This window comes from Bubalus bubalis, chromosome 21 (genome assembly GCF_019923935.1).
Source record: "Bubalus bubalis isolate 160015118507 breed Murrah chromosome 21, NDDB_SH_1, whole genome shotgun sequence".
Lineage (NCBI taxonomy): Eukaryota > Metazoa > Chordata > Mammalia > Artiodactyla > Bovidae > Bubalus > Bubalus bubalis.
This window is the reverse complement of record NC_059177.1, coordinates 13,613,417-13,636,930: the sequence shown is the minus strand read 5'-3', so window position 1 is coordinate 13,636,930 and position 23,514 is coordinate 13,613,417.

Below are 23,514 nucleotides of genomic sequence, written 5' to 3'. Positions count from 1 at the left end.
TTACAGGCCATGCTCTGCAACAGGAGAAGCCACTTAATGAGAAGCCTGAGCACCGCAACTAGACAAAAGCCCAAGCAGCAACCAAGACCCAGCACAGCCAAAAATAAATAAATATATATTTTTTAAAGATGAGGGACTGAAGCAAACGAAAACTGGTGATTTCATGGGTACCTGGAGCAGTCTTTCTGGGGACCATCTATAGAATCATGTAGAATGCACCTTAGAACTGGCCACTTGACCAACAGAGCGTTGGGACATTTTTGTACCAATTCCCACCCTCCTTTGATTAAAGGTTTCTCCTGGGAATGTCTACCCATGCCCCCCACCCCAACTGGGTTGTGCTTGTGTGGACTGCGTAAACTCTGGTGGCTCTTGGAGAAACTCCAAGATAGAAAAACCAAGAGAAGCTCAGGAGGTTGGGATGTTCTTCCCTGCAAAGAACAGTCCATTACAGCCTCAAGATGAAGCTGGAGAGTACAAATGCATCAACTTTTCTCATTCAAAAGAAAAATAAAGGAAAATAAACAACAGATTTGCTGTGGCATACACAAATACCTACAGTACACGGCATCAAAGATGTGAAGAAACTGGGCACTGAAGGGGGAAAAAAAAAAACAGAACAAAATTTCTCTCTGGTCTTCCTAGCAACCAGTGCAAAGAGAATGTGACTCTATTTGGAGATGAGGTCTTTAAAGAGGTAATTAAATTACAGTGGGGATCATTAGTTTAGTTCAGTCCCTCAGTCATGTCTGACTCTTTGCGACCCCATGAATTGTAGCACGCCAGGCCTCCCTGTCTATCACCAACTCCCGGAGTTTACTCAAACTCATGTCCATTGAGTCGGTGATGTCTGTCGTCCCCTTCTCCTCCTGCCCTCAATCCCTCCCAGCATCAGAGTCTTTTCCAATGAGTCAACTCTTCACATGAGGTGGCCAAAGTATTGGAGTTTCAGCTTTAGCATCAGTCCTTCCAAAGAACACCCAGGACTGATCTCCTTTAGAACAGACTGGTTGGATCTCCTTGCAGGCCAAGGGACTCTCAAGAGTCTTCTCCAACACCACAATTCAAAAGCATCAATTCTTCAGTGCTCAGCTTTCTTCACAGTCCAACTCTCACATCCATATATGACCACTGGAAAAACCATAGCCTTGACTAGACAGACCTTTGTTAGCAAAGTAATGTCTCTGCTTTTGAAAATGCTATCGAAGTTGGTCATAACTGTCCTTACAAGGAGTAAGTGTCTTTTAATTTCATGGCTGCAATCACCATCTGCAGTGATTTTGGAGCCCAAAAAAATAAATTCTGACACTGTTTCCACTGTTTCCCCATCTATTTCCCATGAAGTGATGGGACCAGATGCCATGATCTTCGTTTTCTGAATGTTGAGCTTTAAGCCAACTTTTTCACTCTCCTCTTTCACTTTCATCAAGAGGCTTTTGAGTTCCTCTTCACTTTCTGCCATGAGGGTAGTGTCATCTGCATATCTGAGGTTATTGATATTTCTCCCAGCAATCTTGATTCCAGCTTGTGCTTCTTCCAGTCCAGCGTTTCTCATGATGTACTCTGCATATAAGTTAAATAAGCAGGGTGACAATATACAGCCTTGACAGACTCCTTTTCCTATTTGGAACCAGTCTGTTGTTCCATGTCCAGTTCTAACTGTTGCTTCCTGACCTGCATACAGGTTTCTCAAGAGGCAGGTCAGGTGGTCTAGTATTCCCATCTCTTGAAGAATTTTCCACAGTTTATTGTGATCCACACAGTCAAAGGCTTTGGCATAGGCAATAAAGCAGAAATAGATGTTTTTCTGGAACTCTCTTGCTTTTTCCGTGATCCAGCGGATGTTGGCAATTTGATCTCTGGTTCCTCTGCCTTTTCTAAAACCAGCCCTAATCCAATATAACTGGTGTCCTTACAGGAAGAGGAGACTAGGACATAGACAGAGGCATGACCACATGAGAACATGGTGAGAAGGCAGCCAAGTGCAAGCCAAGGAGAGAGGCTTCAGGAGAAACAAACCTGCAGGCCTGGATGTCTAGTCTCCAAAACTGTAAGAAACCAGATTTTAGATGTTCAAGCCACTGAATCTATGTGAGGTTGTTATGTGTTACTGAGCTGACTCAGACATAGTATGTGCTGTTGAATGCGCTGGGTCATGGGATCTTAACCTCCCTGATTGAGCTGTTTGCTGGAGGCCACCGATGGCACCTGACCCTACTGAGACCTGACTGCAGGTTCACTGAGAGTTTGGGATTCGCAGATGCAAACTATTATATACAGAATAACAAGGTCCTACTGTACAGCACACGGAACTATATTCAGTATTTGGTGATAAACCATAATGGAAAAGAATATGAAAAAGAATGCATATATATGTATAATGGACTCACTTTGCTATACAGCAGAAATTAACACAACACTGTAAATCAACTACATGTCAATAAACTAAATTTTTAAAAAAGATATTCATGACTCCTAAAGACTTCACTTCCCACATGCCTAGATTAGTTTCCTGTTTCTGGAATACCGCTGATGTACAGATTTTTGTTTGCAATGTTTAAAGTCCATTTTATTATAAGCTTTCGAACTCTTAACTCCATCATGGCTGGTTAATTTTGTGGAGAAATTAGAAGCTACAACCATAAATATTTTTTTAATTTTATTTTATTTAACTTTATAATATTGTATTGGTTTTGCCATATATCAAAGTGAATCTGCCACAGGTATACATGTGTTCCCCATCCTGAACCCTCCTCCCTCCTCCCTCCCCATACCATCCCTCTGGGTCGTCCCAGTGCACCAGCCCCAAGCATCCAATATCGTGCATCGAACCTGGACTGGTGACTCATTTCATATATGATATTATACATATTTCAATGCCATTCTCCCAAATCATCCCACCCTGTCCCTCTCCCACAGAGTCCAAGACTGTTCTATACATCAGTGTTTCTTTTGCTGTCTCGTATACAGGGTTATTGTTACCATCTTTCTAAATTCCATATATATGCGTTAGTATACTGTATTGGTGTTTTTCCTTCTGGCTTACTTCACTCTGTATAATAGGCTCCAGTTTCATCCACCTCATTAGAACTGATTCAAATGTATTCTTTTTAATGGCTGAGTAATACTCCATTGTGTATATGTACCACAGCTTTCTTATCCATTCATCTGCTGATGGACATCTAGGTTGCTTCCATGTCCTGGCTATTATAAACAGTGCTGCGATGAACACTGGGGTACACGTGTCTCTTTCCCTTCTGGTTTCCTCAGTGTGTATGCCCAGCAGTGGGATTGCTGGGTCATAAGGCAGTTCTATTTCCAGTTTTTTAAGGAATCTCCACACTGTTCTCCATAGTGGCTGTTTTTAATGCATTATACAATGTGACACAAGTCTATCTTCTGTTTTTCATATAAAGCTTTCAATAAAATATTTTAAGGCAAATTAAAAAAAAAAACCTCTCTGTAACTTTATAGTAAACCGCCCGGGATGGAGCATCTAATCCTTAAGCTGACTGAGAAGGATATGCAGGAAAAGGATGATTTAGCAAGAAAATGGAGAAATCAAAGACCTAAAGTTCACGATGAGGTTGGGAAGGGGAGGAGTGGGAGTGGCTGAGTGACACATTTTCCCTATCAACCCAACCGGCTCTGTACATCTAGGCATGATAGTGTTCCATTAGCCCATAATCAATCCAATATGCTAATAACCCTGACAAAGGTATTATTGTCTTACAGGACAAATCTTTTACTTCAAAAAAGACAAATCAGAAAGATATTTTGGAATTAAGTGTTTATTCAGTCTCAGAATCAGGCCACTGATACTGCCCTTTCTTCTAACCGTGGCATTCATCTTGTCTACACTACCTGGAGCCGGTAAGCCCCCATCTAGTTGGTCTATATGGGTCCCTCCAATGTCCACTGAGCCATATCTTCCATCCTGCATGGCTGTTAATTACCTGGAAGGGGCTGAAGTATTACCAGCATTGTGCGTGCATGCGTGTGAAGTCGCTTCAGTCATGTCCGACTCTATGTGACCCCATGGACTATAGCCCCCAGGCTCCTCTGTCCATGGGATTCTCCAGGCAAGAAGAGTGGAGTGGGCTGCCATTTCCTTCTCCACACCAGCACTGTGGCACAAGTCAAATGTAGGGGTACAGTGGTTGGCTCACACCCTCCAGTCTGGACGTCAGGGTGGGGTGCCACCCTCAGCACTCTTCTAGTGTTTGCATCATTTGCCATCATGGCATTAACACCTTCCTTAGGCTTTGTATTTTATAGCTTGCCGAACAGGACTTGGTCTATGACTAGCCTGCAAGCTCAGTGAGGGCAGGACTTGGCCTGAAGTCTGTGCTCCGTAAACATTTGTTGACTTAACACAGAGAGCTCTGTCCCCAGCTGTGGGCCAGAGGATAAGGGTGTCTGATTCCTCACTGGGAATACCACAGTTCTCAGAATGCCATTTCTGGGGTTTCCCTGGTGGCTCAGTGGTAAAGAATCTGCCTGCCAATGCAGGATACACAGGTTCAATCCCTGATCTGGGAAGATCCCACATGCCGTGGAGCAACTAAGCCCATGCTCCATGCCCACGTGCCACAACTACAGAAGCCCGGGCACCCTAGAGCCCTCTGCAGCAAGAGAAGCCATCGCAGGGAGAAACCCTCACACGGCAACCGGAGAGTAGTCCCCACTCACGGCAACTAGAGAAAAACCCACACAGCAACAAAGACCCAGCACTGCCCAAGATAAATAAATAAAATTTGAAAAGAACCCCTACAGTGCGTCCTCTCCTACCTTCAATGCATTCGCCTCAAGTCTTAAAGAATCCACAAAGAGACAGCAGCAACCACAGTTTGTTTATCGGCTCTGAAACGTGAAGGTACTTTGCGGTTATGAGGCAGTAACTCTGCCATCGTTGTGATTAGAAATGGTGACAAGAAGGCAGCGATTAGTTCTCCTTGCTGCCCCAGGATTTCCTTCCTGATCAGTGGTGTGGCCACTTTCCCTGTCACCACCAAATGTTGTGTGGCCCTTTTGCTGTGGGAGATATTCCAGTAAGAAGTGGAGGAGGGGCATATTTGAGCCCACCTGGATTTATTAACCTGGATTTCCAGTAGAAAACGGGTCAGCTTTCATGCCATTGAGAGACTATTTTCCCTGTAGCCCCTGCTGCGTTCAGGTGGCTTCTTGCAGTCTATCCATGACCCGGGCAGGCATGGTGAGCCACCAGGGCATGCCATAAGGGGAAGCGGTCTGACTGGCGGTACTGAACATCCACTTGGGGATAAAGATTGACTACAGAAAATGTAATCATCTTTAAATTCCCCAGTTCTGTAATTATGTATAAAATCACACAGGATTGGGCTGGTTTGTCTTCATGAGAGTTATGGAGGAAAGGTTTGGTAACAAAACAGATTAAACAAAAATGCAGGCGGCATGTTCAGACATCTTAGGGAAACCTTTTTTAGGCCTTTTAGAAAAGGCTGTATGTAAGTCAACAATGAGTTAGAATATTTACCTACTGAACTTTGTTTTGTTAGACGAGGGAAAAAAAAAATCTTTTTTGGTCTTAGTCGTAGCGGAAGAAAAGGGAGTTCTTTTAGGTGAAGGTGGGCTGTGGGACTCTGCAAGCTCAAATGTCCTCTTACCTTCTACTCTCTCCAGGGCCAGTGTTGGCCCCTCAAGCATGTCTGCAGAGACCTAGGAGACCAGGGAGACCAGTTTGAAAGCCACCAGTCTGACAGGTGTGAGCTCTGTTTGGAGCGATTTCATGAGAAGGTAGAGGTACTGTGCTTGCTTTGTAGAACAAGATTGTTTCTGAATGAAACATATTCTCTAACCAAGGCTTTTCTTTCACCAGAGACTTATCCTCATTCAAATATCCTTTGCAATTAGACCAAACAATCGCTTGGAGCGCTTCAAATAAACTAATTACAGAGAATGTGTCATAGAGACAATGCTAAGCTGGGCTGCAAGTGATCGCAAGTTCTTGGAAGCGCAGCAAACGCAAGGATGGCGTTTACCCAGGTCTGTGCCCCGGTCAGGAAGGGAGGCCAGAGTTAGGAGGTTTGAAATGGTTATTCCCGGGAGCCAACATGAATCCATTTTCAAAGGCACTCCGCCAACCAGGAGTGTGGAGCAGCGTCACAAGGGACAGCTGCTGCCAGCACGCCTGTGCCGTGTGCCCCCTGGAGGTTTTTCCAGATGACATAGTCCCCGGACTGGAGGCCGAAGTCCAGCAAAGTAGTGCCTCTAGCCAAGAAGCTCACGCACACCCATGCCTGGATCAGCCACCCAAGCTGGAGCGCCCGGCAGCACAGACCACGGACCCAGGTCTGGTTGCTCTGATCCTGGCTTAAGGGTCAGAAGCAGCACTGAGAGGGACAGCCTGGCCAGCATTCCCAAGCAGCTGCTGTGGTCAAGGACCCTTCCATCCTCCCGTCTCCATGTGACCACCAGGAGTTACCATTAATCTGCTCTGGAAGATTGGTGGGTTTAAGTGGGCAAGGATGCTCAGGGGTTGGTATTATTTAACAAATTCTTCCATTCTCTGTGTATTAGGATGTCTGCATGTGCCTTCTTCCTTCTGTTCCCCCAGGAAACACTGTGTTGGGTGTTCAGTGTATGTTTGAGGATAAGTGGAAGGGTGGGTGAGAAGTAGGGCAGGAATGTGGGCAGGGACACCAATGACTTTAGATTTGTGATTTCAGTCCTTCAGCAGAGATCAGCCTTTCAGGCCACCCTCGGAAGCAGATGGCCCAGTGTCTCAGGAGCCAGCAGCCCTCATCTGCCTTGGTCTTCGTGCTCACTCTGCTGCTTTGAACACCCACTGCTCCCATCACAAAGAAAGGCAGCAGCAAGCCTTCCAGATTCCCTTGCTGGTGAGCTGCAACTCCTGCAGCCCTCTGTTTCTGTTTATAAATAAGGCCATCTGTGTCATGTTTTAGATCTCACCCATAATTGATATCATATGACATTTGTCTTTCTCTGTCTGATTTATCTCACTTAGCAATAACCTCTAGCTCTATCCATGTTGCTGCAAATGGCACTATTTCATTCTTTCTTTTATGACTAATATTCCATGGACCACTTTTTTGTCCATTCCTCTGTCGATGGACATGTAGGTTTTCTCCATGTCTTGGCTATTGTGAATAGTGCTGTTATGAACACTGAGGTGCATGAGTCTTTTCTAATTAGAGTTTTCTCCAGATATACACCCAGAAGCAGAATTGCTGGATCATAAATATGTTTCTTAAGTTTCTATTAAGCTATTGAAGTTTCTCATCTCTCATGTTTTGAATCTCATTGATAGGTTGGAAAAATCCACTCCTTTGTCCCATAGAATTTCCCATTTTTTAAAAAAAAAAATGGGCTTCTTTCTTCTTTATTAATGTTGTTTCATTCATTTGTGCTCAGTCCCTCAGTTGTATTGGACTCATTGCAACCCCATGGACTGTAGCCCACTAGGCTTCTCTGTCCATGGGATTTTCCAGGCAAGAATACTGGAATGGGTTGCCATTTCCTCCTCCAGGGGATCTTCCCAACCCAGGGATTGACTCCACATCTTCTGCATCAGTAGGCAGGCTCTTTACCTCTGAGTCACCTGGGAAGTCCCTAATGTTGTTTAGTATGTTCATCTATCTCTTGAATTTCCTGTAAACTGGTAGTTATGTCCGGATGCTTGATTAAATCCAGGTTTAATTATTTCTGACAGTAATACTTCTACAGGAATGCTCTTGTATATTTCCAACTGCATTATATGAGGACACACATCATGCCATGGCAACTTCTTAGCTCACATCCTTACTAAGTAAATAAAGTTTCTTCAACTTTATATACTTTTCTTGAATCAGCATCTGGCCCTACTTGTAGGTTCCTACCATTGACTTTTAAGTTTTTACCCCAGACCCATGATAAACTACTGGGGACTCCCAGGAGATGAACCACCTTGAGATCAGCAGGTATAACACAGGACTTATCCTTAAGTTTCGTTTATTGTCCATGTTGTTGCTATTCAGTCACCCACTCATGTCCGACTCTTTGCACCCCATGGATTGCAACACACCAGGCCTCCCTGTCCCTCACCATCTCCTGAGGTTTGCCCAAGCTCATGTCCATTGCATTAGTGATGCCATCCAGCCATCTCATCCTCTAATGCTCTCTTCTCCTTCTTCCCTCAATCCTTCCCAGCATCAGGGACTTTTCCAATGAGTCCAGTGAAGCTTCAGAATACTGGAGCTTCAGCTTCAGCATCAGTCCTTCCAATGAATATTCAGGGTTGATTTCCTTTAGGATTGACTGGTTTGATCTCCTTGCTGTCCAAGGGACTCTCAAGAGTCTTCTCCAGCACCACAGTTTAAGGGCATCAATTCTTTGGCTCTCTGCTTTAAGGTCCAGCTCTCACAACCATACAAAACCACGGCCTTGACTATATGCACTCTTGTTGGCAGAGTGATTTCTCTGCTTTTCAACACACCATCTAGAGTCCATATTTATCACTATAACCATGCTTTGATTTTTAACCTCTGGAGCCATGACAAAGTTCTGCTTGGAATGAAATAGTGCATGGCATTGAACCAGGTGCTTATGTTACACACTCATCTTCAGAGCAGTAAGGAGCCAGCCACATTCTTATAAACAAAGCAAAGCAACCGCATTCACAAATGAAGTTACTGATACCAATAAACGACTTGTAAGCCTGCATGCTTTGCTTAAAAATTCCCTGCTATATCTAAACAAGTTTGCTTAACTTGATTAACAGAATTCCTAGTTGCACTTGTTGTTGTTCAGTTGTTCAGTCGTGTCTGACTCTTTGTGACCCCACGAACTGTAACACGCCAGGCTTCCTGGTTCCTCACCATCTCCAGGAGTTTGCTCAGATTCATGTCCATTGAATCAGTGATGCCATCCACCCATCTCATCCTCTGTCTTCCCCTTCTCCTCTTGTCCTCAATCCTTCCCAGCATCAGAGTATTTTCCAATGAGTTGGCTCTTCACATCGGGTGGCCAAAATATTGGAGTTTCAGCTTCAGCATCAGTCCTTCCAATGAATATTCAGGGTTGATTTCCTTTAGGATTGACTAGTTTGATCTCTTCGCTGTCCATGGAACTCTGAATAATCTTCTCTAACACAGTTGCACTAATAAATACTTACTTACTGTCCTGGAACTCACTATAGTTTTGGGAACTAGATCCAAAAATGTCGTTCATCCTGCTAAGACTTTGGTTGGAGTCTCCAGATATTCAGGCAGATTCTTGAGGACTTGGGCTTCCCTTGTAGATCAGCTGGTAAAGAATCTGCCTGCAATGAAGGAGCAGAGAAGGCAATGGCACCCCACTCCAGTACTCTTGCCTGGAAAATCCCATGGATGGAGGAGCCTGGTGGGCTGCAGTCCATGGGGTCGCTAGGAGTCAGACACGACTGAGCGACTTCACTTTCACTTTTCACTTTCATGCACTGGAGAAGGAAACAGCAACCCACTCCAGTGTTCTTGCCTGGAGAATCCCATGGACGGAGAAGCCTGGTGGGCTGCCGTCTATGGGGTTGCACAGGGTCGGACACGACTGAAGTGACTTAGCAGCAGCAGCAATGAAAGAGACCCTGATTCGATTCCTGGGTTGGGAAGATCCCCTGGAGAAGGGAATGGCTACCTACTCCAGTATTCTGTTCTGGAGAATTCCATAGCCTGTATATCCACGGGGTCACAAAGAGTCAGACACGACTGAGTGACTAACACTTTCACTTTCAAGGACTCCATTGGGAATCTGGAGTCCCCCAAGGGAATGGGCTATCAGGCACTGGAAGGGAATGCTTGCCAATAACTCCGAAGTCAGATCACTTTTGCAGAAGAAACTGGTGCTGTTTATCATACTGAGATTGGCACTGCTAGAGTCCTCCCTGATCTGGGCCCTGGACTTGGCTCCAGGGGCTAAGCAGGAGGTTGAATCCAGAGCAAACTTCTGGAGCAGGGCCACGCTGTCCCAATCCACTGATGAATCCACCAGCAGGTTTCCAGGGCCCTGCCCCAGGTCCTGGGGCAAGTAATCTCCACGTCTCAGTTTTTCCATTATCACGGGGATACAGCAGTCCACACTGGAGAAGAAAAGGATTTTAAGAGCAACACCAGAGTGTTTACCAACACAGTACTCACAATTCCCTGAGCCCAGATGCTCACGTCCACCATGGAGAAGTTTTATCTCCTGATCTCAGGTCAGGAAAACACTCACTCCTCAATGGCTTCATCGGCTCCCCTAGCTTCCAGACTGAGAGAAACGGAGTCGATGGGAAACTGCTGGGGAGGCCAGCTGTGCAACAGTGAGCAACTGTCTTTGTGAGAGAGGAAGGCTGTGCAGGGCAGTGGCTGATGGGCCTGTGCGGTGGAATTCTTCTCTTTTGAACCAGACTGAGCCTTGCTCCTTTCTGGCAGGCGGATGGCCCCCCTCTTCCAAGTACGCAGGAAAGTTCTGTTTGGACAAGCACACACATTCTTTTTTCAAAAGCCACAGAGGCAAACGCCTTTGTTGCAGACAGACCAACTCCCTTCCAGCCTGGGAGGTGAAAACCCTTTCATGAACCACACAATGGGAGCAGCCCTGAGCTGGCTGATGCAGGCCCCCGAAAAGTACATAACTTCCATTCTGTGGCTTCCACATACAGAATGTCCTTCCCCTCCCCAGTCCAAAGACTGGAGGGGCTGTTTGTCCAGCACTGGGCCTGGAGGGAGCAGGGGGTTGGCAGGAGTCATGAGGCATTTTTCTGTGGGCTTTGGTTTCCTGGCCAGTTGAACTCGGTCCAGTGATTGTCCCGAGGTTCTGCCAGATAAAACAAGGAGAGAGCTTTTCTAGATGCTGGTGACTGGGGGAGGCAGGGGGAGGGGAGGGAAGACACAAGCAGAATGGGGGAAGGGGTGGACAAGTGCCTGCCAGGGCCAGGGCTCAGGAGACCCCTCACTGAGCAAGGGCTCTGGCTCTGCCCCCTGGAATGGCCTCCAGAGACCTTGCCCTCCAGACGAATGCCTGGCACTCAGGCCATACTTCACCCTGGCACAGGGCCCTGATCTTAGCACCCCTTGTGACTGAAAGTCAAACTAGCCTTTTCAGTGAACTAATCCTGCTTGCAATACTCAGTACTCTGAGCAGTGGGCCCTACGCAGGTGCAGTCTGGAAGGCTGCTGCTTCCCTGAGAGGGTATCAGGGATGGTGTAAGGCACAACCCACTTCCAGAGTATCTGTCTGAACTGCCCATCCACTGTGCTTGAACTTCCTATACATGGAACCACTGATCAGAAGTCAATGAAGCACCATCATGGGGTAAGGAGGAGAGGGTGGCATGAATGGAGAGAGCAGCATGGAAACATATACACTAACATATATAAAATAGATTGCCAGTGGGAATTTGCTGTATGATTCAGGGAACTCAAACCAGGGCTCTGTGACAACCTAGAGGGGTGAGATGGGGTGGGAGGTGGGAGAGAGGCTCAAGAGGGAGGGGACATATGTATACCTATGGCTGATTCATGTTGATGCATGGCAGAAAAACCAACACAATACTGCAATTATCCTTCAATTAAAAATAAATGAATTTAAAAAATCATCTTCAAAAATTCGATTTAATATTTGCAAACAATGCAACTGACAAGGGCTTAATCTCCAAAATATACAAACAGCTCGAGCAACTCAATAACAAAGAAACAAACAACCCAATCAAAAAATAGGCACAAGATCTCTGAGGTAGACATATACATAGCCAACAGGCACATGAAAAGATGTTCAACACTGCTAATTTCAGAGGAATGCAAATCAAAACTAGAATGAGGTGTTTGCCTCACACTGGTCAGACTTGCCATCATCAACAAGTCTACAAATAAATGCCGGAGAATGTGTAGAGAAAAGGGAACTCTCCTACACTGTTGGTGGGGATGTAAATCAATACAGCCACCTTGAGGAAACAATACGGAGGTTCCTTAAAAAACTAAAATGGCATGACTATATGATCCTACAATCTCACCCCTGGGCATATATCTGGAGAAAATTATAACTTGAAATGATACATGCACGCCAATGCTCATTGTAGCAGTATTTACAATAGCCAAGATATGGAAGTAACCTAAATGTCCATTGACAGATGAATAAAGAATATGTGATACACACACACACACACATATATATATATATCTACAATGGAATATTACTTAGCCATCAAAAAGAATGAAATAATGCCATTTGCAGTGACATAGATCAACCTGGAGATTATTATAGTAAGTAAAGTAAGCCAGACAAAGACAAACATGATGTGGTATCACTTATATAGAGAATCTGGGAATTCCTAATAGCTTAAGAGGTGAAGAATCCACCTGCAGTGCAAGAGATGCAATTTCAATCCCTGAATCAGGTAGACCCCCTGGAGAAGGAAATGATAACCTACTCCAGTATTCTTGCCTGGGAAATCCCACAGACCGAGGAGCCTGGCAGGCTACAGTCCTTGGGGTTGCCAAGTGTCAGACATGACTGAGCACGCAAGTTCATTATACAAATGAACTTATTTACAAGACAGAGACTCATAGAAACAGAAAACAAACTTATAGATACCAAAGGGGAAAGGAGAGGTGGGGTGGGATAAATTAAGAGGTTGAGATTACTGTATATACACTACAATATGTAAAACAGATAATCATCAAGGTCCCACTGTATAGCACAGGGAACTATATTTGCTGTCTTGTAATAACTTATTATATAAAGGAAAAGACTGTGAAAAAGAATAGACATATAATGTATAACTGAATCACTTTGTTCTATACCTGAAACTAACACAACATTGTAAATCAACTCTATTTCAATGTTTTTTAAAGTTCTATTTGAGAGGCACATACAAAGTTCACTATTATGCTGTAATTAAAATATATAAATAGGGACTGCCCTGGTTCAGTGGTTAAGAATTCACCTGCCAGCGCAATTCACCTGCCAGAGACATGGGTTTGATCCCTGATCCAGGAATATCCCACCTGTAGTGGGGCAACTGAGCCCCTGCCCCACCACTACAGAAGCCCTCTCAGCCTAGAGACCATGCTCTGCAACAGAGAAGCCACCGCCATGAAGAGTACACCCCTGCTCAGCACTAGAGAAAGCCCGGGTACAGCAATGAAGACCCAGGGCAGCCAAAACGAAATGATTTAATTAAGTACTTTCTAAAAAGTACTTATAAAAAATACATAAACAGATGTAGGCAAATTACAAAATCTATGTAGACGAACTCCCCTGGGAGTTAAGTGGCTCCTGAACTAGTGGCTAGTTAAGTGGCTCCTCCTCTTAACTGAGTGGCTCCTCCTCGCCCCTTTTCTTAAGGAGAAGCTGCATCTGTTTGAGAGGGAAGCCAAGGTCTGCTCTGGGACCTCCTCCTCCTCTACTGCCCTGGTTCTGTGTTCCTCTCATTTCCTCAAAGTGAAGACCCTGCTTCCACATCTGTCTCAACACACCCACACCGGATTGACCATTTCCTTGTATCTGAGCTGAGGAATTACAGGCAGAAGTTGTTCAGTGTCCAGTATTTAAAGCATGGAGACTTTCTGTCTTGGTTACAATTCAGCACTTCTATTTCCGTTGCTCTGTTATTTTGGTACCTAAGTGTGACTGCATAGATCTGTGAAATGTTGACAAACCAGGAGGAACTCTTTTCTCCTGAAATATAAGGGCTCTGTGTTACTTCTTTTTTTGCAAAAATGTCTTTGAGGTCTTCCTGGGCCTGTGTTCAGCCCTGCAGAGGTGAGCAAGGCGAGGGTTCCTGCTGGGCAGGAAGAGGATTGTTATGAAGGCTCTTGGCTGCCAAACGGATTCTGATCACTCGCGCCCTTTCCCCTGTGGTCACTGGAGGTCTTCCACTATCAAATGCCCTTTGGGCCCTTAGAGTTTTTCTCTGACCACAAAATGTGGCTTTGCCAATGCTTGCTGTTTCATTACTTCAATTTCATTAAGTCTAAGTCACGCAGATTGTCCTCTTGTCTTCCAGGTCTTTCAAGCCCGAACTGAAGAGGATTTGAGATCCAGGGCGTAGGATCAATGGAGAGAGGAAGATCCAGGCTTCTAAGCCATTCCTATCTCTAGGTAAATGCATAAAATGAATGAAACAAACAAACCTATATAGTAGGAAGCGTAAGGTTTCCCACTGATTTTTACTTTCCTTTTTTTTTTTTTAATGAAGGAAGGCTACGGAGGGAAGAAGTGTGAGGTGCACCAGAGGAAACAGACAGAAGGCAGGGTGGTACCACTTTGGGCCAGAACCACTGGTGCAGACGGCCTGGCAGGAGCAGCGATAGATGTGAACCACACTGGCCAGAGTGCAGCCCGAGCCTCCGGACACTTGGTAAACCACGCTGGCAGCCCCAGCCAGCTTCACCCATGAGACCAGGCCAAAGGTGACCTCAGGGAGTGATCAAGTTCAAGGTGAGGCTTCTTAGTGTGGGCACAAGTCCCAGAGACAGGAAGAGAGAGCCAAAATCACAGATAGAGGCAAGGGCTAGGAGCCTGGAAGCTGGAGCCAAAACCAGGCAAGAAGGACCCTGGTTACATGGGCATTCTCAGTGGAACTTTCTCCTTAACAGCCCAGACTGTGGATGGGGAGAGCTGGGTTCAAGGAAGGGAGAGAGAAAGCATATTCTAGTAGATAGGGTTGGGCACAAGGAGGGTTTCAGGTCATGCTTTATGAATGATTTAACGTTCAAAGCCTAAAATTTTTAGCCTCTAGTGGCTTTCTAGGAGTATGTGCCCTGTATTCTGTAGCTGTACCATGACTACTAGGCCCAGACCCATCCTTGAGTCAGATAAAGACAGTGACTGTCAGGGCAACAGCACGTGCACTAGTGGCGCATCCTGCCTCCCGGGCCCGCGCAGGACCAGGCGTTATTCCCCTAACCAAGGTCTGTCTTGCGCTTCCTCCACCATGTTTCCAAACCTCATTTATTTATTCAGTAAATAATTATTAACAAATCATGCTTCCAAGGTGAGGCAGTGGTAAGGAATCCACCTGCCAATGCAGGAGATGCAAGAGATGCCAGTTCACCTCTTACACTGTTGGTGGGAATGCAAACTAGTACAGCCACTATGGAGAACAGTGTGGAGATTCCTTAAAAAACTGGAAATAGAACTGCCATATGACCCAGCAATCCCACTGCTGGGCATACACACTGAGGAAACCAGAAATGAAAGAGACGCATGTACCCCAGTGTTCATCACAGCACTGTTTACAATAGCCAGGACACGGAAGCAACCTAGATGGCCATCAGCAGATGAATGGATAAGAAAGTTGTGGCATATATACACAACAGAATATTACTCAGTTATAAAAAAGAATGCATTTGAGTCAGTTCTAATGAAGTGGATGAAAGTGGAGCCTATTATACAGAGTGAAGTAAGTCAGAAAGAAAAACACCAGTACAGCATATTAATGCATATATATGGAATTTAGAAAGATGGTAATGACAACCCTATATGCAAGAAAGTAAAAGAGACACAGATATAAAGAAAAGATTTTTGGATTCTGTGGGAAAAGGCGAGGGTGGGATGATTTGAGATAATAGCATTGAAACATGTATATTACCATATGTGAAATAGATGACCAGTCCAAGTTTGATGCATGAAGCAGGGCACTCAAAGCCGGTGCACTGGGACAACCCAGAGGGAAAGGATGGGGGGGCATTCAGGATGAGAGCATATGTACACCCGTGGCTGATTCATGTCAATTTATGGCAAACCCCACCAAAATATTGTAAAGTAATTACCTTCCAATTAAAATAAATAAATTTTTTTTAAAAGAGAGAGATGCCAGTTCGATCTCTGGGCTGGGAACATCCCCTGGAGTAGGAAGGGCACCCCACTCCAGTATTCTTGCCTGGAGAATCCCATGCAGAGGAGCCTGGTGGGCTACAGCCCATGGGGTTGCAAAGAGTCAGACACGAAGGAGAACACACACAAACGACTACAGTATGCCTTGCGCCAGGCTAGAGAGGATTGGTTCCTTAGAGTCTGGTGGGGATTTCAGAGAGTAGGGAGGCAAAAAATAATTACATGTTATTACCAATTACCATCATGGCTTTGAAGATAAAAAAAACAGGATGCCATAAGAAGAAAAAGTGGGGTTATCTACTTTGGAATGAGAAATCCATGAAGATTTCCCTGGAGGAGCAGCATTGAAGCTGTGCCCTCAATGAAGAACAGGAGTGGGAGAGAACTCATGTGGGCAGCAGGAAGAGCATATATGGAGGTGGTGAGTCAGAAAGGAGCTGGAGGCATCACAGAACCCAAGCAGGCTAGCCTGGGCACGTTGTCACCGGGGTGACAAAAGGCAGGAGAAGAAATGCAAGTGGAAACTCGTAGGTGCTCTGCCAAGCATCCGTTAGCCCCTCTGCTAACATCCCATTGGATAAAGCAAGTCCCATGGCTGGGTGCAGACAAAGTGGGAGGTCATCAGAGGCCATGGCAAAGTGTGTGACTACCGCAAGGAGCGAGGAATTCAAGCCATGCAATTCCTCCCACGGATGGGCCCACTTTACCACACCTGCCTTCTTCTTTTTTTGGTTTTTGGTAAAGGAGGAGAGCTCATCTCATTAGGAATTTAGTCTGATCTAATGTTTGAGGATCACTGATGATTTTACCTTTACATATTTTAAATTTACACACCAGAAATTCACTTTTGCAGTACAGTTCTATGATCTTTAACATGTGCACGGACTTGTGTAACCACTACCACAAAAAATATACAGAATGGTTCCATCACCCTTGAAAATTTCCTGAAATCACTGCTCTTTTGAGAGCTCAGCTCTGGATGCTACATCCCAAAGAAAACTGGTGGTTTTGGATGAAGAAAGTTAAAGCTTTGACAGTACCTCTGGAGTGTTCTGGAGCTTCCCTGCTAGTTTGGATAGTAAAGAATTTGTCTGTAGTGCAGGAGACCCGGGTTTGATCCATGGGTTGGGAAGATCCCCTGAAGAAGGGAATGGCAATCCACTCCATATTCTTGCCTGGAAAATGCGCATGGACAGAGGAGCCTGAAAGACTCCAGTCCATGGGGTTGCAAAGAGTTAGACATGACTGAGAGACTAACACTTAACTGGAGTATTTTGTAGTAAAAAATGGAGATTTAGCAGAGAAAATGCCCTGGTTGAAAGGGTAAGCCAAGTCAGAGGGATCTCAGCTGGAAGAGCTCTCCAATCCACCAATTTACAAAAGATACTAAATCCCTGATGGGTTTGAGTGCATTTTCAAAGGGAGAAAGAGAGAGCAAGCTAGGACAAGAATCCAAGTCTCTTGCTCAGTTCAGTGTTCTTTCTGTTGCTCTAAGTTTCTTTGGCCATTGGCCACTCACCTCCTTTATCGTGTTCATCTCTACCTTTTGTGTTTATTCTCTTATCATCTGGCCCAGTGGGAATGGGCTGGTCTCTCGTTGCTTTGTTTCCTTAATTTCTAAGGGCATTGTTTTTCTCCAAGGAACCCTATTTGGTGCTGAGTGACTTGAGGTGCCTCCCCTAGGCTTTGCAGAGGGAACAGGGTTTTAGTTCCTGGAAAATGTAATGTACAATTTGATCTTTGCTACTCTACTGAACTCCTACTGAGTTTGCATTTCCTTATCGCCTAGCTCTCCCAGCTGCCAGGTAATTTGATCTGGATTTGTCTTATCAGGCTGAGGCCAGCAAGCAGGTGATGAATGAGGGGCCAGGGATGCAGCTGTCTCTTCTTTGAAGCCATGGCATTTTTGGAAGGGACTGTATGTGTGTATTCGTGCATGTGCGCACGCGCTTGTTTGTGTAGCAGTTGCTAGAAATGGAGGTGAAACTCACTCCTACCCTTCTTAGCCCAGGGACTGTAGTGTTCTTTGTCTGCATTCCTTCCAACTCACTTAGGGTGACGCTTTCATCCTGAGGGTTCTTGGTGTTCGTGGGCTTCTGTGGTAGCCTGGTCATTGTGGCTCTCTTCCCAGAGGACAGAATTTCCCTGGCCTGACTTTGCTTGACATTAAAACAATCACTCACACTTAATAACCTGTGGTCAGATACTCAAACCGAGTGTGGAATGGCACAGCATGTGGATTATTCAACCTGCCTGAAGACAAGCCCTGCTGCTACCATGGGGGTGCTGCCCCAGGTAAGCTGGCGAGGTCTTGGGCTTCAGATGTGAGATTAAAGGATCAAGGAGAAGCTGTTGAGTCATGGCATCTGACCCACTTAAACCTGTTATACTCTCTTCAAGAATCTGATATGGCCTTTGAGAGGCATCGCCTCTGCATTCTATCTCTCCTGCATGATGGCAGGGAGAAAACCCTCTATTTCTGCTGGAATAAAAAACTAAGCAGTCGATGTGCGATACTGGATGCTTAGGGCTGGTGCAATGGGACGACTCAGAGGGATGGTATGGGGAGGAAGGAGGGAGGAGGGTTCAGGATGGGGAACACATGTATACCTGTGGTGGATTCATTTCGATATATGGCAAAACCAATACAATATTGTAAAGTTAAAAAATAAAATTAAATTAAAAAAAAAAAACTAAGCCGTGAAAATGGTATCTAGACTAATGGATATCCAGACCCAGCTAGACAAAGCCCAGTGATGATGAAGCCATCAGGCCAACTCTACAATACTATTGCTCCCCCAGACCACCTAGCAAGGTACCCAGTCCACCTACTTGACACCTCAGCATCCGTGTGCCTTGGGGGTGTGATGCCATAAAACAAGTCAACCATCATTTAGGGGAGTCATTTCAAGGTTTCCCATCCCTGATCTCTGGCTCACTTTCCTTCAGCTGCTGTCACCAGGATGTCAGCACCCAAATTAATGCAAGGGCCTAAACCCAAGCCAGCATCAACTGGATTGTCAGCCCAGCAAGTGACCTACCCTGGGGGACCTGCTGTTAGAGCCCTGCCTCAGCTGTCACCTTCCTGTGGCCATCTACTTTCCCCAGACATGCAGAGCTGCCGAAAACAGCAGTCAGCTTCTCCCTGAGGAAGGAAAAGCAGAGGGCAAGGTCAGGTAGACATAGCGCCTGAAAAAGCTCTCCACTCCCCAACTCACATACATCGCTGTTATCTTATCCTGGCTTCAAGCTAAGGACCTCTAAATCCAGCCACAACAGTAATACTGGGATGGCAGGGGAGAAATGTTCAGCCCGGAAGCCACATCCTCTGCAGTGCCTCAGCCAGCAACCGGGTGAAGGACACGGCGTTAAATGGAAAAGAAATCTGAATGACGAAGTGACACGATGTCCGTCTCAGCTAATGATGGGCCAAGCAGGTTTTCCATCACCGGCAAGGCAAAACTGCCAGGCCCAGGTCTGTATTTAAAAGCTATTTCATGTGGCTTTAAGTCACCATCTCAGCTCAATATCTAAAACAAAGAGAATGAATTATGGAACAGGACGGAGGGAGCTTGTTAATTTTCTCACTGATGCACTGTGAAATGAAAGCTTTATTCTAAGAATGGGATATCCTCAGGGCTCTCTCTGGAGAGACGCTGACAGATCCAAACGTCCTTACTGTTTCCTTTATTGTCCCCCCACCCCGCCCCCACCCCACCTCTTTATGGCTTTTTCAATACACATTTATAAAATATGTATATTTCATGGTATGTCTGTATCTATAGGGCTTAGGAGAATTCAAGTTTGTGATTCTCTTTAGGGCTTCCTCGCCCATAAACTGTGCTTAGGTGATATTACTGATGAACACACACACACTGGATTGTGTACAGCCTGTGTGTATCACCGAGACATTCGCACAGGCTGCTTGCTATTGTCCATGCTGGGGAGCTCCAGCCCATCTCCAATTGGAACCCAGTGAAATAATCATGATAATTTTGCCTTCATGTATCACCTTTCATCAGGAAGGATGAAAGGACTTCACAAACTCTGGGTTCCTCTTTGATCCAGGCTCATATCTGGTGCACCAATCTCTATTGTGTATTCTGCCCCCACCCCCCCTAGATAGGCCTCCCAGGGACCATAATTGAACTTCCATATGCACAGCACCGAGAGGCTGGCCTGGCCTGAGAGCCTCCTGCAGGCTCCCAGGAAAGAGAGCGCAGCTTCCAGAGGGGCTGGGTGGCTGTTCTGCATTTGCAATGGGGCAGGGACTACAAACGTGGGGAAAGGGGGGAAGGAATTCTCAACTGCAACTTCAGTGCTGAGACAGGGATGCTTAATGGCAGGTGGAAGAACATTCTAGGCAGCGGTAAAGCGAATCTCCAGAAGGTAGGTGTTGCCTAAGGCTCTGCTCTGAGCTGTCTTCTCATCCACACCCAGGACTTTAGCTATTAGCTTTATGAGAAGGACTTCGAAATATATATCCCAGGCTCAAACTCTCCCCTGGGTCTAGCCAGGCATCTCCAGCTGTCTCCTGGGCATTTCCATCCACATATTTCACTGGAACTTCAAACTCAACTTCTACCAAATATAATGCATGATTTCTTCCTACTTTGCTCTCATAATAAATAGCTCCCTTCCCAGACTTTCCTATATGTAGTTGCTGGAGTTAAGAGTGAGCCGTGCATGAGTAAGTTAGTCAAGATCTTTGTTCCCATGGAGCTTGCATTTTGGAGAGAGGATGGGGAGGGGAGAAAGCAACAAACAAATGATATATATGATAATAAATGAAGATGAGAAACACTAGGAAGTGGGGGGTCAGGTGATGATAGGTTACGGGTATGGACCACCTTGGACAGCGATCAACAATGGCCTGTCTGGGGAGAGGATCACGGAGAAAAGCATTCCACATGGAGGGAAGAGCAAGCACTGAGACCCCGAGGCAGTGATGAGATTTGCCCCTTTGTGGAACAGACGAGATGCTAGGCTGCTGGGGCGTGATTGCAGATAAACTGGAGGAGATGAGATGGGAGAAGTGGGCAGGGAGCAGATGAGGCAGGGTTGGCCACGTGGAGTTTGGATTTTGATCTGAGTGCCATTCCAAGCCAGAGGAGGGTTTCAGCACAGGCGCTGGGAGCTGACGCCCGTTTGCTTCTGGCATCTCTCAGCTGAGCCTGTAAGTCACTTTGACTCTTCTCTGCATCACACGCCTCTTGCTTTCCACATGGGCTGTGTCTGGCCGGGAAGGAGGATAAGGTTTTGGTAATCCTCCAGCTCCCCGCATCTCCCCTCAGGGGCTTGGACAGAGTCCTCTGTGTTCAAAAGGACTGGCAGCCAAACGGAAAACAAAGCATCCCTTTTGTGATCACTGGGAAAGCACCAGATACCCCTCCGGCTGTGAATGCGGCTTAGCCTAGCGGACCAAAGCATAGTTTTCTCGTATTCTGAGAATTCAAACCTTGGGACCCACCTGCTCGGGCATGCCCACTGGAGGAGGGGGTGAGTGAGCGTGGGGCGGTAGGATGGCGACAGGCTGGTGCACCACCTCCCAGTGGCTGTCAGTGCTGGCTGCTAAAGAATCGCAGCTGTTTCCTCTGGCCAAAGGATTCCTTCAGGAGGTTACACCTCCCCATGGGGGCAGTGGGCAAGCCCGTTACCTGCTGGCACGGGGTACAAAAAGCTGGTCCTTTATCTCCAGGTGAGACAGGTCTGTCGTGCGGTTCCTGTTCTAGAACTTCCGCAGGGATCTGGGTACAGCGGCCTGCAGCAGCCCACCCACTTGCTCTGTCCGGCTCCCTCTCCCCCTTCCCCTGGCAGAATCCTCTCAACAAGCCACATGCCCTCAATCACTTTTTTATGCTCTGCTTCCCAGGAAGGTAACTCAAGACAAGTGGTGATACAAGCCAGACCTTTTAGGAATCCAGGACTTAAGCTCTCTGCCAGATTCTTCATTCACCTATCTGCTTTAAATCCAGCAGTTGATCGCAGAGTTGGACACGACTGAAGTGACTTAGCAAGCACGTACGCACAACAAATGCTGAATTAGGTTGAGACAGGTTCATATACTCAGGAACGTGAGAAACTCAATGGGCACACCCCATGACCTCGTGGAGGGTACTAACGGGGAAAGGTTGATGTTAGACACGTAAATGCATGCATGGGGTACATGGTAGCCAGGCGGGTCTTCCTAGTAGTAATGAGACTGTTTGCCTCCAAGATCATATTTCCAGGATGATGGAGGAGTGGGAGGAACATTGCCACCAGCCACCAGCATTTCTTTCACTTTGGAAGCTGCTGGGATGTAACTGGGACTAGGGGCCGAAATGGCATTATTTAAGGCTCACCATCTCCCTTGAGCTGACTCTTATCAGTGAACCCACGTGGGGAGGCATGGTTAAAGGCGAGAGGACACTGCAGGAGGCCCACTGAGTCACTCACATCTTGTTTTCCTAATTCTTTTACATTCTTAAAAGACTTCCTCTTTCCGGTCTCTCAGGAGTGTCGTCGACCCATAGCAGATATGGCTGCATCCCAAAACAATCTGGCCAGGATTTTAACCACCAGTCCACAAAATGCCAAACAGTTTATGCCCAGCAGCTCATGCTGTGAGCGGAGATTCATGCTGCAGTTCCCATGATCAAAGGAGAACATTCCAGCCATCCCTGGGCTCTTTTACGGCAGCTGTACCCTGCCAATGAATTCTCTTTGCCCTGGGACCCATGGCCACGTTGCTGGGTTGAGACTTTCCTGTGACCATGGGGTCCTCCTGCTCCCAGTGGCTCTAGTCATCTCCTGGACCTCAGTTTACCACCTGGAGGAGGTAGAGGTGAGCTGTCAGCTGATGCTTATTCAGGTGTAGCCTAGGGAAGATCTCCGTGAATGGCAGTCTGATCCCAGGATTCTGTTAGTACTTGCTAATGGGAGAGATCCCTTAGGGCCAGTGCCGGCATCATCCTGTGTGCTCTGGGCTCCCATTCAGAAGGGTCTCGTGCTTGGCTTCACGCTCTTGGTTTAACAGTCAGCAGTGGGAGAGGAGGGGAGTAGGGGCAGAGGAAATCCTGCTTGCTTGGCAACAGGACCAGCTCTGTCTTCTCTGCTCTGGCAGATGCTTGGAGCTGATCATTTTTCTCAGAGAGCTCTTGCGGGCTCCTTGGAGTTTCCCTGCTAACCCTTCACTGGGAATTGCCTTCCTCCAAACAGATGTTTCTCTCTTCCAAAAGTCAGCTGAGGCTCTTTCTACAGCCCTGAGAGATACAGCCCTCCATCCTCAGCTCCGGGGGCTCCTCTTGAGAGGAACCCAAGTACACCTCACTCTTCCTGTCTTGCAGGGTCCTCCTCCACCCGACTCTGTCTCCTCAGTCTTGCTGTCCTGGGCCACTTTGTCTCTGCCAGCTCTGTAGTAAGACGCTGATCTTTCCTTCCACATTTCCCAACACAGGCCACGCATGTCACAGCTTTCTGAGTGGCCCCATGGAAAACCCTCTCACTAAATCTGAGGCGAAGGTAGTACTTCCTACCATTTCTCCCTTAAGTGGAGTGAGACATCTCATGTCACAGCAACAGCTTTCTCCAAAAATAAACACACACACACCTTCAAAATTCTCTCTCCTTACTCTCTACTATTTTCTGTATTTTCTATACAAAATATAGTTGAATGGTGGGTGAAAGAGGACTCAGGAGTTA